We start from the raw sequence: 13,177 nt of genomic DNA on the forward strand, positions 1-13,177 counted from the left end.
AGTCAAATATAATAAGTTAGTATTTACTCATTAATGCCTACCATGCATTAAACATTCTATTTGTTTTATTGTTGTTGTTGTTTCAGTTTGGCCGGGGCCAGGTTCGAAACTGCTGCCCTCAGTATATGGGGCTGGCGCCCTACCCACTGAGCCACAGGGGTCACCCACACTAAGCATTCTGAACAGCCCAAGGCATCCTTCTATTCCTTCTCTTCTGACTGAAGAGGGCCCTAGAGGGTGGCTGAGGATTTAACCTAGGTCCAAAAGATGATAGAAGGTCAACAGATATTCTGCAGCAGGTTTAGGATAATTTAATGAAGAAGAGATTTGGTATATGATTTATCTAGAGAGAAATGCAAAAGTCAGGGATGTCCTTGGCAATGTTGGAATAGAGTGGTGCAAAGTAAAACATTGTTAAACCAGAAACTTACGATAAAGCTAAATTTTAAGAGAAGCCACAATAGTTAAGAGAAATAAAAATGAAGCTGTTGTTCTGGTGGAGTCAGGAGTGGAAAATCTGAATTTCTACCCCCTAACCCTCTTCTTCACCTTCTAACCATGCCAAAAATGGTAGTTCTTAAAAACTGAATCAAATGTTGGAAGACTCTTGGGTGCATCTCTGTGTAACACAGTCTGAAAACTACTGCAATGGTTTGAATGGTAAAATGGGTGGACGAAGACCCAGGATAAAGAATGGCTATGAGGATGGAGAAAGAGAGGCAGAAGAGTGCCTCAGTGCCTACCTCCCATCTCAGTGCCTGCCCCTAGAACCTTTGCTCAGTCCCAGCTGCATCTTATGCACCTTGCCTCTCTTCTCCTTGTACTATTTCCCCTGTTTTCCTTTTCTTTCTATCCACTGCCTCATGCTAGCCTAGGCTAACAGTCTGAGCCCAATGTTTAGCATGAATTTTGTTTCTTGACCTTGGTTCAAGAACGTTCCATAATTCACGTTTGCCTCTTACTTACTAGAAACAACCCAGCCTGACTGAGCCCTATACCTTTGGAGCCCTAGCATGGACCTAGAAAGCCACTATTTTTGCCTAGCCTATACACACACACACACACGCACATACATGCAGGGTGGCCATAAAGTTTGCATGCAATTTAAAATAGTGTGCAATTTTAAATTGCACATGAACTTTATGGCCACCCTGTGTGTATGTGTATATATATGTTATATGTCTGTGGGTAATCTATATGTATACATATGTTACATGTATGTGTGTATACTGTATGTGGGTGTGTGTATGTAACTCCTTGCATAGGATCTAGGATGTAATTGCTGGCTTGCAAGTGGCAGAGCCAAGATTCAAACCCACATCTGTGTGACTCTGATAGTCTTATGCTTGCTATTTTATGGATTCTTTTTCTTTTTGTGGTTTTTTTTTTTTTTTTTTTGGCCAGGGCTGGGTTTGAACCCACCACCTCTGGCATATGGGACCGGCGCCCTACCCCTTTGAGCCACAGGCACCACCCTATTTTATGGATTCTAAGTTTCTTTATTTTCCAAACCATCTATATTTGAGTGCACTGTAACAATCAAACCTTATTTCCCATTTCTAGCCAATATCCTTTCCTCTTTTCTGTCTTCTGCAACTCCTATGATGTATATATTGGTTTGCTCCATGGTATCTCACTGGTCTCTGAGGCTCTCTTCATCTTTGTTAATTCTTTTTACTTTCTGTTTCTCAGACTGGATAATCACAATTGGCCCATCTTCAGATCCACTGATTCTTTTTTCTACTAGCTCAAATCTACTGTTGAACTCCTCTACTCACATCAGTTACTGTGCTTTTCAAAACTCTGGAATTACTATTTCATTTTTTACATAACTTCTATCTCTTTATTGATAGTCTGTATTTGATGAATCTTATTCTCATACTTTCTGTTTTTTTTACATGATTTCCTTTGATTCTTTGAGTATATTTGTAATAGCTGAATTAAAGCCTTTGTCTAATATGTCTAATATCTGAGTTTCCTCAGAAACAGTTTCCCTTAACTATTTTTTTTTATCTGAATAGGGGCCATACTTTCTTTTCTTTACATGTCTCATAATTTTATGTTGAACACTGGATATTTTACATGACGTAATATGGCGCTTCTGGAAATCAGATTCACCTCCTCCTCAGGGTTTATGATCATCGCTGTTTGTTATTGTTTTTCTGTTTACTCATACATGTATAATGACTTTTTTGAACTACCTTGTAAAGTGTGCACTCAGCTTAGTGATAGTTAATGATTGGCCAGAAATGTCCTTAAGTGGTTTGCATTATTAAGATTTTGCCCCGGGGCTCTCCGTGTGTGTTGCAAATTGCCTTAAATGCTTTGGCAGGCAGTTTATAACACTACTTTAGCCTTCACTTCCTGCTTCCTGCTTTAGGCTTCACTTACTTGAGCCTCAAGGTCAGCCACAGGTGAGAGATTAGGACCTTCTTGACTTTCCTGGGAACAGACCTAAATGTGTAGATGGCCTTGTGTATCCTCAGAAATAGGCTGAAGCTCTTCGAAGCCCTCTGTGGGTATCTTACTCCTCAGCTTTTCTTTTTAAGTTTTCTGGCCAGCTTCTTGTTCCTCCCAAATGTTATCTCTGCTTCAGGCAGCTATAATGTTAAGCAATTGCTTAACATTTGATTTCAACAGATGTTCCATGCTGTTTACATTACCTCTGAGTCAGGTCAAATAAAAGTAATCCCTGAGAGTGGAGGTTTTGAGGGAGCTACCACAGTTCAGGTAGTGACATTTCTCTGGAGATGAGGCTATTGAAATGTTCCCAATATGTTCAGCTTTCTCCAGTGGCTGCGAGATGGATGATTTTTTTTTTATTAGTATTAGATAATAGCTGTGTACAGTAATACAATCATGGGGCACCATACACTGGTTTTATAAACAGTTCGACACATTTTCATCACACTGGTTAACATAGCATTCCTGGCATTTTCTTAGTTATTATGTTAAGACAATCATATTCTGTATTCACTAAGTTTCACATGTACCCTTGTAAGATGCACCGCAGGTGTAATCCCACCAATCACCCTCCCTCTGCCTAACCTCCCCTCTCCCTCCCCTCCTTCTCCCCCTTCCCCATATTCTTAGGTTATAACTGGGTTTTAGCTTTCCTATGAAAGCCATAAATTAGTTTCATAGTAGGGCTGAGTACATTGGATACCTTTTCTTCCATTCTTGAGATACTTTACTAAGAAGAATATGTTCCAGCTCCATCCATGTAAACATGAAAGAGGTAAAGTCTCCATCTTTCTTTCAAGCTGCATAATATTCCATGGTGTACACAGGTTTGCTGACTGGATACAAAAACTTAGGTCAGATATTTGCTGCATACAAGAGTCACATCTCACCTTAAAAGATAAATATAGACTCAGGGTGAAAGGATGGTCGTCCATATTTCAGGCAAATGGTAGCCAGAAAAAAGCAGGCGTTGCAATTCTATTCGCAGACACAATGGGCTTTAAACCAACAAAAGTAAGGAAGGACAAAAATGGTCACTTCATATTTGTTAAGGGTAATACTCAATACAATGAGATTTCAATTATGAATATTTATGCACCCAACCAGAATGCGCCTCAATTCATAAAAGAAACTGTAACAGACATGAGCAATTTGATTTCCTCCAGCTCCGTAATAGTCGGAGATTTCAACACTCCTTTGGCAGTGTTGGATAGATCCTCCAATAAGAAGCTGAGCAAAGAAATCTTAGATTTAAACCTAACCATCCAACATTTGGATTTAGCAGACATCTACAGAACATTTCATCCCAACAAAACTGAATACACATACTTCTCATCAGCCCACGGAACATACTCCAAAATCGATCACATCTTAGGTCACAAGTCTAACCTCAGTAAATTTAAAGGAATAGAAATTATTCCTTGCATTCTCTCGGACCACTATGGAATAAAAGTTGAACTCAGTAACAACAGGAACCTGCATACTCATACAAAATCATGGAAGTTAAATAACCTTATGCTGAGATGGATGATTTTTCACAGCTACCAAGATTATAAGGCTGCTGGTTTTCAAGCTATGGTGATACTGGGGAGAGGAAGATGGGAATAGGACGAGTTAAAAATGCCGCAATGCTCATATTCTTACTGAGATTCAGTCATGTTTCCTGAATAAATCATCCTTGTATTGTTGTAAGCCTTTGGTTAATTTCCAGAGTTCTGAAAAAGTTGATTCTGACCATTTTTTGACAAAGTCTCATTGCTCTTGTGGAAGAGCATGTTTTCCTAGCGTCTTACTCTGCCATTGTGGGTGTTGGAAACCCTGGTTACGGTACTTTTCTGCATTACATTGTTCACTTACATAGCACACTCTTCAAAATCCCGGGGTCTTCTGTCATAAACCACTGGCGACTCCTTCTTATATTTGATTGTTGTTAAGTAGATTTAAGACTTCACACATATGTGCTAATTAAATTTTGTTTTCTTAATTTTCATTGTAGTTTCAAGATGTCAAATTATTTTGAATCCTGACATCAAATGGGTATGCTTCTCCTAAGTTTCTTTTAATTGATAAATAGCATTTCTGGTCAGGTTAGAGCATAGATCAGCGTTTTGGTGCCCCACTGGGTATCTCCTCCAGGAGGACATTTACTCTATTAAAAAGTGTTGAAATACTTATCTACTTCCAAATAGCATTCCAAAATCTATCAGTAAGGCAACATTTTCTAAAAAAGCAAAGTTGATTTCTTTTACATGATTTATTCATAGAGAATTTTCCCAACTCTTAATATTTATTTATCTTTCCTCTTCACACATGACTTTATTCTAAAGAATGTTGTACTCATCGAAGTATCCAGGCTCCATCACTGTCCCTTTTTTGAAAATCGAGGGCATATTGGTCAGTCCTCAATTGTCTAGCCCATCTTTCTAGGCCCACACGTTTCTTAAAGGGCAATAGCAACTGTGTGAATATTAAATTGACAACCTTAGAAATTTTGTCCCTGCTAAAGGAAGGGCTAATATAGGCAGTCCAGGCAGCTAACAGGTAACTCTAGGTGTGATGTGGGAAACCAACCACATCAGAGTTCCAAATCTCACTCAGAGGGCTGTGCTGGCTCAGGGCTGACTTATGTTGTGATCACGGTAGCAACTACTCAGTAACCAGTGCACAGATTAAGGAGAATCCAGTATTTCCCACCTCCTAGAAGAGGGGCTATTGAGAGTAATATGAGATAGTAAGGCCTAGTCCATAAGACAAGAGAACTGTACAATGATCTGGGCCAACCACGGGCATAGAGGGCACCAGCCCTGTTGACACCCAACAGTGTTTCATGGATGACTCCAGAGACGTGTGCTGCATCCATGGTCCCAGGCACAAGGGGGCTTGGAAAGGCAGGAGCTACCAAGGAAAACTACTTTTGAGAGTTTGCATGGCATAGCGGAAATAAAGTTTCAGGGAAGCAAAATAGACAATAGCCAAATCCCCTGGAAAATTACTTAATATCTTTAAGTTTTAACTTTCTGATTGGAATAATAAAGATAAAAATATCTCCCTTGTAGGATTTGTATGAAAGAAAAAGATCTACATTAAGCACTCAAAACAAGAGGCCGGGTAGGCTGGTCAGAATGGGAACGTCATTTCACCTGTTGTATCCATTGCTTTCTCAGAGCAATTTCCCACTTCTACAGCCAGATGGCGCCCATGAGCAGCAGCGCTCCGCCTTCCCAAATGCTTTTATTTCCACTCTGGCCGCTAGGTAGTTAGTTATCTTCTCTCTTAGTGCTCAGGCTGGCATTTAAAATCCAGCGTTGCACAGACTTTGTGTTTTCAATCCATCTGCTCCATGAAGAACTGTGAAACCCAGAAATACCTATTTCTAGCCAGACATCCATTTCTCCAATAGGGTTTGTCCGATGATAAGCCTTTGTGATATAACCATGCAGCTGGGCATTTAAAAGGAGTCAAACACCCTTAATTAGGGATCTGGTTTCTTGTATACTTAGCCCTATCACAAGTTTAGAGAGGCTGCAAAGAATATGGAAATTCAAAGTTCAGACCATGTGAGCGACCTTAGACAAACTATTTGATCTCTCTAAACCTAGCTTTCTTCATCTATAACGTGGTAGCTCTTTCATAGGACTATTGGGAAGGCAAATGAGATAATACCCGTGAGATGCTCAACACAAAACCTGGCACACAGTAACCTGGTGCTTACTAAGTGTGAGCAATTACAATTATCAAAAGCATGTGCTTTGACGTCAGATGGACATAGATTTGATTCCTAGCTCTTTGGCTTGAAAGTTGCATGATCTTGAATAACTTATGTAAGCTCCCAAAGCCCCACTTACCTTGACAGTCGCAGAAATGTATTTGTAATACCTTTTACCTTTTACTTATTTGTATTATAACCCACTTCAGATAAGACTTGTGTTTCTCTACGCCTCAAAACCAAAAGAAATTAGCCCAATGACTTTTTTTTTAATTTTACGCATTTTTTTTTAATATTACGCAAGTAATAGAATCAGGGTGAAAGAAAAGCAAGAGTGGGAAACAATAAGGAAAAGCCAGAGATAAAGGTTAGGAGCTTAGATCACATCCTAAGATTAGGTCACAAATTTGGCTTCGAGCTTCTTAGCATCCAAGGCAATAAAGCAAGGAAATATGGTTTGCTAGATGATTCACAGTGCCAAGAAAAATGCAGAGGAGTTCTGAAGAAGACACTCAGCTATTCCTAGTTCTGAGACTTAAGATACTACAGCACATGGTGGATACACAATAGATATATAAATGGTAGCTGTCCTCATCTGCAGGCCCGGGGAAAAGAGTGAGTCTAAGAATAAAAGCAACATGGAAAAAGCAATCTTTGAGCTGAGTAAGACAGAACACAGATTTCCTAGGTGCCTGGGGGGCTAGAGAAGGGCAAGAACCTGTCCATCAGAGAAGAGTGTGACTGTATGTGGACTGTCCCCACGCAGCAACAGCAGGGCACTTTTCAATGTAGGCTCCCACTGGGGTGGAGAGGAAGTTCCTGTCAGGCTGAGGGCACAGGAACTTGTCATACGAGGAGGCAGAGGGAAAGGATGTCTGGGGAGCACCGTCCAAGCAGCTGTTATGGTTTAAAGGTTCTTCCTACTGGACATCTGGTGTTTAATGATAATCCTCGGAGGGAAGGTAGTTGTTTTTTTCTTTAAAGTCTGTTTTCTTTTGTTCTGTTTTCCTTAAGGCTGGATAGTGAGTGACAGGGAATAGCCACCTTTTTCCTCTAGGCCTTCTCAGCCATCACAACCAGTGGAGGACTAGTCAGAGTGAACGAAATTCAACATCTAAGCAGTAGGGAAAACAAAAACGAGAATATTATTTTAAGAAGACACCAAAGTTTTTTTTTTTCCTATAGCATCTCAGAGAGGTGACTCTCAGAGCTGGAACTTTAGCTTCTTGCTCCTCAGTTTGCAGCTGAAGACTCTGAGGCCCAGAGAGCTCAGAAGAATGTGTTTAAGTCATTCAAATCACACAGATAAGGGCCGGGCACAACAGTGGCTCACACCTGTGATCTTAGCATTCTGGGGGTCCAGGTGGGTGAATTGCTTGAGAGCAGCCTGAGCAAGAACAAGACCCTGTCTCTAAAAGCTAACCAGGTGTTGTGGCAGGTGTCTGTAGTCCCAGCTATTCGGGAGGCTGAGGCAAGAGAATCGCTTGAGCCTAGGAGTTTAAAGTTGCAGTGAGCTGTGATGCCAGGGCACTCTACCAAGGGTGACAGAGTGAAACTCCGTCTCAAAAAAATAAATAAATAAATAAATAAATCACACAGATAGTTGATATCAGAGCCATGTGTAAAACCTGTGCCTTTGGACTCCCAGGCCACAGGGCTCTTGGAAGAACATGTCCTTCCAGAACATTGTTATGAGCTAGAGAAGAGGTCCAGGGAAGAAATGTGGGTGTCAATTCCTAGGACAGTGGAGCACACATGAAATAGCTGTGGGTATAGGGTCGGGGGCCTTTCTGCAGTATGATGGCTCTGTGTTTGCCTCTTGGGGCTGCATTGGCCGCAGCCCAACAGCTGTAACACCCATGGAGCTCTCACTACTGGCCTCAACCCGCTTGGTACCTATGATGCTTCTTTGCTCAACAGACATGCATCTGTTCAATCACACACTGACTACCTAGTAGGAGCCAGGAACTATACAAGCACTGGGGCTAAAATACAGAACACCTCTCTTAGTGAACTTTACAGTCTGGAGAATAGACAAGAGTAAGTGTCATCATCATCTCTGCATTAGGGGAGTTTATGGGAATACAGAAGAGAGAGCATTTAGTCCAGCCCAAGGGTGGGAAGTGGTCAGGAATGGTCTGCTGAAGAACAGCAACTTGAACTTAACTTAGTGTGAGGAGGGGCCACAAACAGAAGAGGGAGGAGGACATGGCGGGCAGGCGAGGGAGGAGGACGTTGTGGGCAGGAGAGGGTGGAGGATGTTGCGGGAGGGAGAGGGAGGAGGACATGGCGGGCAGGCGAGGGAGGAGGACGTCGCGGGTGGGAGAGGGAGGAAGACATCGCAGGCAGAAGGAGTTGCCTGGGCATGGGTGTCCTGACAAAGGATGACATTTTCAGAAAATGGAAAGTTATTTGATACCCCTGACACAGTAGGGTATGTAGAAGAGATATGTAGTTCGACAGTTTCCTGGGACTGCTGTAACAAAACACCACAAACCCAATGACTTAAAACAACAGAAATTTATTCTCTGAAATCAGGTGCATGCTCCCTCTGCAGGCTTTTGGGGATAAATGTACCTTACCTCTTCCTAGATTCCAGGACCTTCCAGCAATCCTTGGCATTCCTTGGGTGGCAGCTGCATCTTCCAGCCTCCTGTCTTTGCACAGCCACCTTCCTTCTCTGCGTGTCTAACTTCTCCGAGTCTGTACGTCTTCTCCTGTTCCTACAGGGACACCAGTCATCAGACTGAGGTCCTACCCTAGTCAGTGTGACCTCCTCATCTTAACAAGTTACAACACGTGCCATCTGCAAAGACTTCATTCCCAAATAAAGTCCCATTTTGAGTTTCTGGGTAGACATGAATGTTGGAGGGGGATACTACTCAACCCTCTATGCCTACTCTATTACAGAGAGGGAGAATCCACAGCTTTCATTAAACTCTCAAAGAAGAAACAAAAGGCTCCTAGTCCCAAAACCTTGACTTTACCACCTAGATGAATTGGACTTGGGAAAGCAGAAGAAGGAATAAGAAGCAGAGTACTCCTCTTTACCAGGACGCTGTCAGCCCAGTTCCCAATCCCACAATCCAGTCACCTGAGCGAGGTGTTGATGCCGTTTTCTGGCGGTATCTTTTGTGTGTGTCTGGGCACCCTTTAGCTGCAAGGTGTCCAGACAACCAATGGAAATGAGAAACATGATGTGTCTGGGAGCAGATACATCTTGGCTCCTCTTTATAGGCCCCTCACCTATAAAACGAGGGCACAGACCCTTGCCTGCTACACCTCACTGGGTTGCTAGCGGACTCTGTGAGATAAGTGATTAAGATAGAGTATGGCAGGCCGTAAAGACCACAGAATTGTTAGGGAGTGGTGTTCTTATCTCTTCTCACACCAAGCTTGTTCCTTACTTGTTCCTTCTCCATTTCTTCCAACTCAGATAGTAAGCAAGAGGAGGGTAGGATAAACCTAGCACAAATCTATGTTTCCTCTAGACACCCAGAGAGGCAGGCTCTAGGACACACCCAAGTCCCTACTGCTCCTCAGGACTCTGCCCTAAACAGGCCTGTGTGCAAAGACCTAGCCGCTCCTGTGGCTGTGAGGGGTGTGTTCCCAGGAGGTGAAAAATGGGCCAATCAGTGATTACAAAACGGTTTGAATTCTTCAACACTTGGTACTACCGCCTCCCTTTCAGAGACAATTGAATAGTGACCGGTTTTGGGGATTTCAATGCCTTCCAGACTCTTCTTGGCCTGCTCAGGAAAAGCATAGCTGCAGGAAAAGGAACTTAGAGAGCTGTCACAGATAAATTTGGTGACTTTGGATAAGTCATGTCTATTTTTTGGTCTTCAATTTTCTCATCTGTAAAAAAATGGATATTAAAAAATTTGTATATGTTGATTTTTTTTTTTTTTTTCTGGGAGAAAGTGTCTATGGTTGTTATTACTTTCTCAAAAGGGCTGGTGACCCACAAAGCTTAAGATTCTCTAGACTGGTTGATTTGTAAGTTCTTACAGCCCAAGTTAGAGCAATTCTTTTTCTTTTTTTTTTTTTGTAGAGACAGAGTTTCACTTTATGGCCCTCGGTAGAGTGCCGTGGCCTCACACAGCTCACAGCAACCTCCAGCTCCTGGGCTTAAGTGATTCTCTTGCCTCAGCCTCCCAAGTAGCTGGGACTACAGGCGCCCGCCACAACACCCGGCTATTTTTGGTTGCAGTTTGGCCGGGGCTGGGTTTGAACCCGTCACCCTCGGTATATGGGGCCGGCGCCCCACCGACTGAGCCGCAGGCGCCGCCCTAGAGCAATTCTTTGCTTCTGTACATTTAGGAATGTCATACAGCTAACTATTGAACAAGTTTTGCGGACTTCTGACTGTGTACTACTCTGGGTCTTTTGACAAGCCCCGATGATGCAAAAGTAAATAAAACACCTGCCAAGGAAGCCCCTTTCCCATGGGGGAGATGGACACACAAAGATGTCCAAAATGCCATGATGGGGAAATACACAGGGCATCTGAGGCACACAAAACATCTGGAAGTTTTTGTAACTTTCTCTCCTGGCCTCCAGAAAGGTCATGAACTGCTGAAAACAGAGTGGGCTTTTAAGGGCTTCCCTGCAGGCTTACCAAGTAGAGGGCAGGGTGTTCCCCTCTGGTCAATCTGCAGACCCCACGTTCCCATTTCCCCTCTCCCTCCTGGCACCCTGCACCTCATTGATTTTAGTGGAAATGGGTCTCCTCCATCCTAGATGGAACCCGTGTTGTGTATTCCTCCATCCTAGATGGAACCCGTGCTGTGTATTCCGCAGACCTCCTTCCAGGGTGAGAAGCCCAAGCATTCTGCCAGGAAGCCTTTTCCTGCCCTTGCTGTGTGGGTGCTCTGGGGCCCCTTTCACACCCAGCACTGTGGGAGATGGGACCTCCGGGGCGCTGATGAGGCGTCATCACACCGGCAGGGTATTATTGTTCCAGTGTAAGCCTGAGCAGCAACCAGTGGCGTTATGGTTCTGCAGAAAGCTGTGTTAAATGGGAAATTTATTTTTAAAAAAGTAAGAATATTGATATTGGCAGATGGCAAGGCAGAGGGGCAGATGCTACACGAGGCCCGGGTTCTAGTCTCAGTGCTTTTACTTGGCCACAGGGTCCAAGCCTTTGCATTGCATTGCTCCCCGTAGTCTAGGCTACTGTCACCTCTGCCTTCAACTGTTCCACTTAACTTCCACATACGCCTCATTATAATTTAGTCTCCATATGGCAGCCAGAGGGATCTGTTTAAAATGTAAATCAGAGCATGCCACTCCCCTGCTAAAATTTCTCAAATATTTCTACTGTACTTAGAATAAAATCCAAGTGGCTTACCAAAACCTGTAACACCTTCACCATAATCTGGCATCTACCTACCTGTCCAGCCCTGTGCTGAACCCTTCTCCTCTTACTAAGTTCCTAACCTTCTGTCTTTCCCTCCATCATGATAATGTCAGTTCTGCCTCAGGCCCTTTGCACTTGCTAGTTTTGTTGACTGAACTACACTTCCCCCAGATCTAGGCATGGCTTCTTTCTCTTATGATTCAGGTCTCCACTTCAAAGACACCTGTTTTGGAGAAGTCTTACCTGACCATCTCATCTGGAGTTGCCCATCAGACCCCTATCACAATCTTGTTGCTCTGCTTTCTTTTACTTTTCATAGCATTTATTATAACCTGGAACTGTTACTTGTTTATTCTCCATGTCACTATTGTATTCCCAACATCTAGAATAAGCTATAATCATGATAGAAAATTACTTGTATTGAACAATCGAATGACTACAATAAATGTCATTTAATGTATATGAGCCCCAACTTCCTTAGCAGTAAAATTGGAAAAGGAAAAAAGTCGACTCTCAGCTACATATCAGATCTTCTATGAGCCTTCAAAAACTCCGAGGTAGATGTTACAATTATAGCTACTTGACCATTAAAGAAATAAAAAATGATAGGTTAAATAATTTACCTAAAATTACAGTTGTAGCCTGAAAGTTTATCCTTGTTGTGATACCAATGAAGATTTGGGAGAGAGAGGCAGGGGAGAGAAATTCTCCCAGTTCATTCAAGTTTTAAATCTCACCAAAAAGTTAAGCACCCATTGGAGAATGGAGCCATTTACTGTCTATCCAGCATTCCAACAGCAAGGTTTGTGGCCAGAACTCTGTTCTTACATGTAATTCTTCTGCACCTGATTTATTCTGAGCCCATCCTCTACATCCATTCATTTATTTACACATCAGTCCATCATATACATGCTGTCAACAGTCATTCTGATAGGTACATGGTGGCTCCAGGGTGGATCCCAGATTCACGCTGAGGGTAAGTCATCAGACTCCCCTAGACACGGGGAGTCCCCAGTAGGGTCATTGGCCAAACTTGAATTCTTTTGATTAATTGAGACAATGCATATAAAATGCATATTAGCCAGGGTGCTAGCATGGAATAGTCCTTAAGGAATGTTAGTGGTGATGATGAATATCAAAACTTGGGCCTCCTCCTTCAGCCAGGTTGCCTGGGAGGGGAGAAAGAAATTAAAAGTGTCCTTGGCAATTTTTCCCACCTAGAGTCTTCATAAAAGCCCAGTTTGCATGACTCCCCTTGTCTTTTCCCAACTCCGCAGCCTGTACGAGCAACTGAAAGTAATAAGCATAATTTAAATGCTGTGTCTTTCCTAATTAAAATCCCTCCAGAAGGAGATGCCAGCGTTATTTCTGTCTGCATGGCAGAGGAAATTTCATTATATAAATCCAGGCTTCTAAACAGAGTCCAAGGGGGTGTGTGTGTGTGTGTGTGCACGCACACACGCGTGCATATGTGTGTAGCGTAGATTTGGGGGTGCTGCCAAGAATGCACAGCTGGTCCTGACCAGGTTAAAGGCTGTGAGTTCTCAAAGGGAGCTGCCGAGGAAGCCTCTGGGAATCACTTCATGAGGCACTTCGGACTTATGAAGAACCCTGAGCCTGCCTCGGCCCTCTGAGGTCATTCTGAA

The 13,177-nt window shown here is 42.9% G+C and overlaps 1 protein-coding gene across 1 annotated transcript in view; it reads left to right on the plus strand.

Annotated features, from left to right (window-relative positions):
* MMD (monocyte to macrophage differentiation associated) overlaps positions 1-13,177 on the plus strand; it is a 74,075-nt gene that overhangs the window by 56,574 nt on the left and 4,324 nt on the right. The gene's annotated exons all lie outside the window — the stretch shown is intronic.

Source organism: Nycticebus coucang, chromosome 18, assembly GCF_027406575.1.
Source record: "Nycticebus coucang isolate mNycCou1 chromosome 18, mNycCou1.pri, whole genome shotgun sequence".
Lineage (NCBI taxonomy): Eukaryota > Metazoa > Chordata > Mammalia > Primates > Lorisidae > Nycticebus > Nycticebus coucang.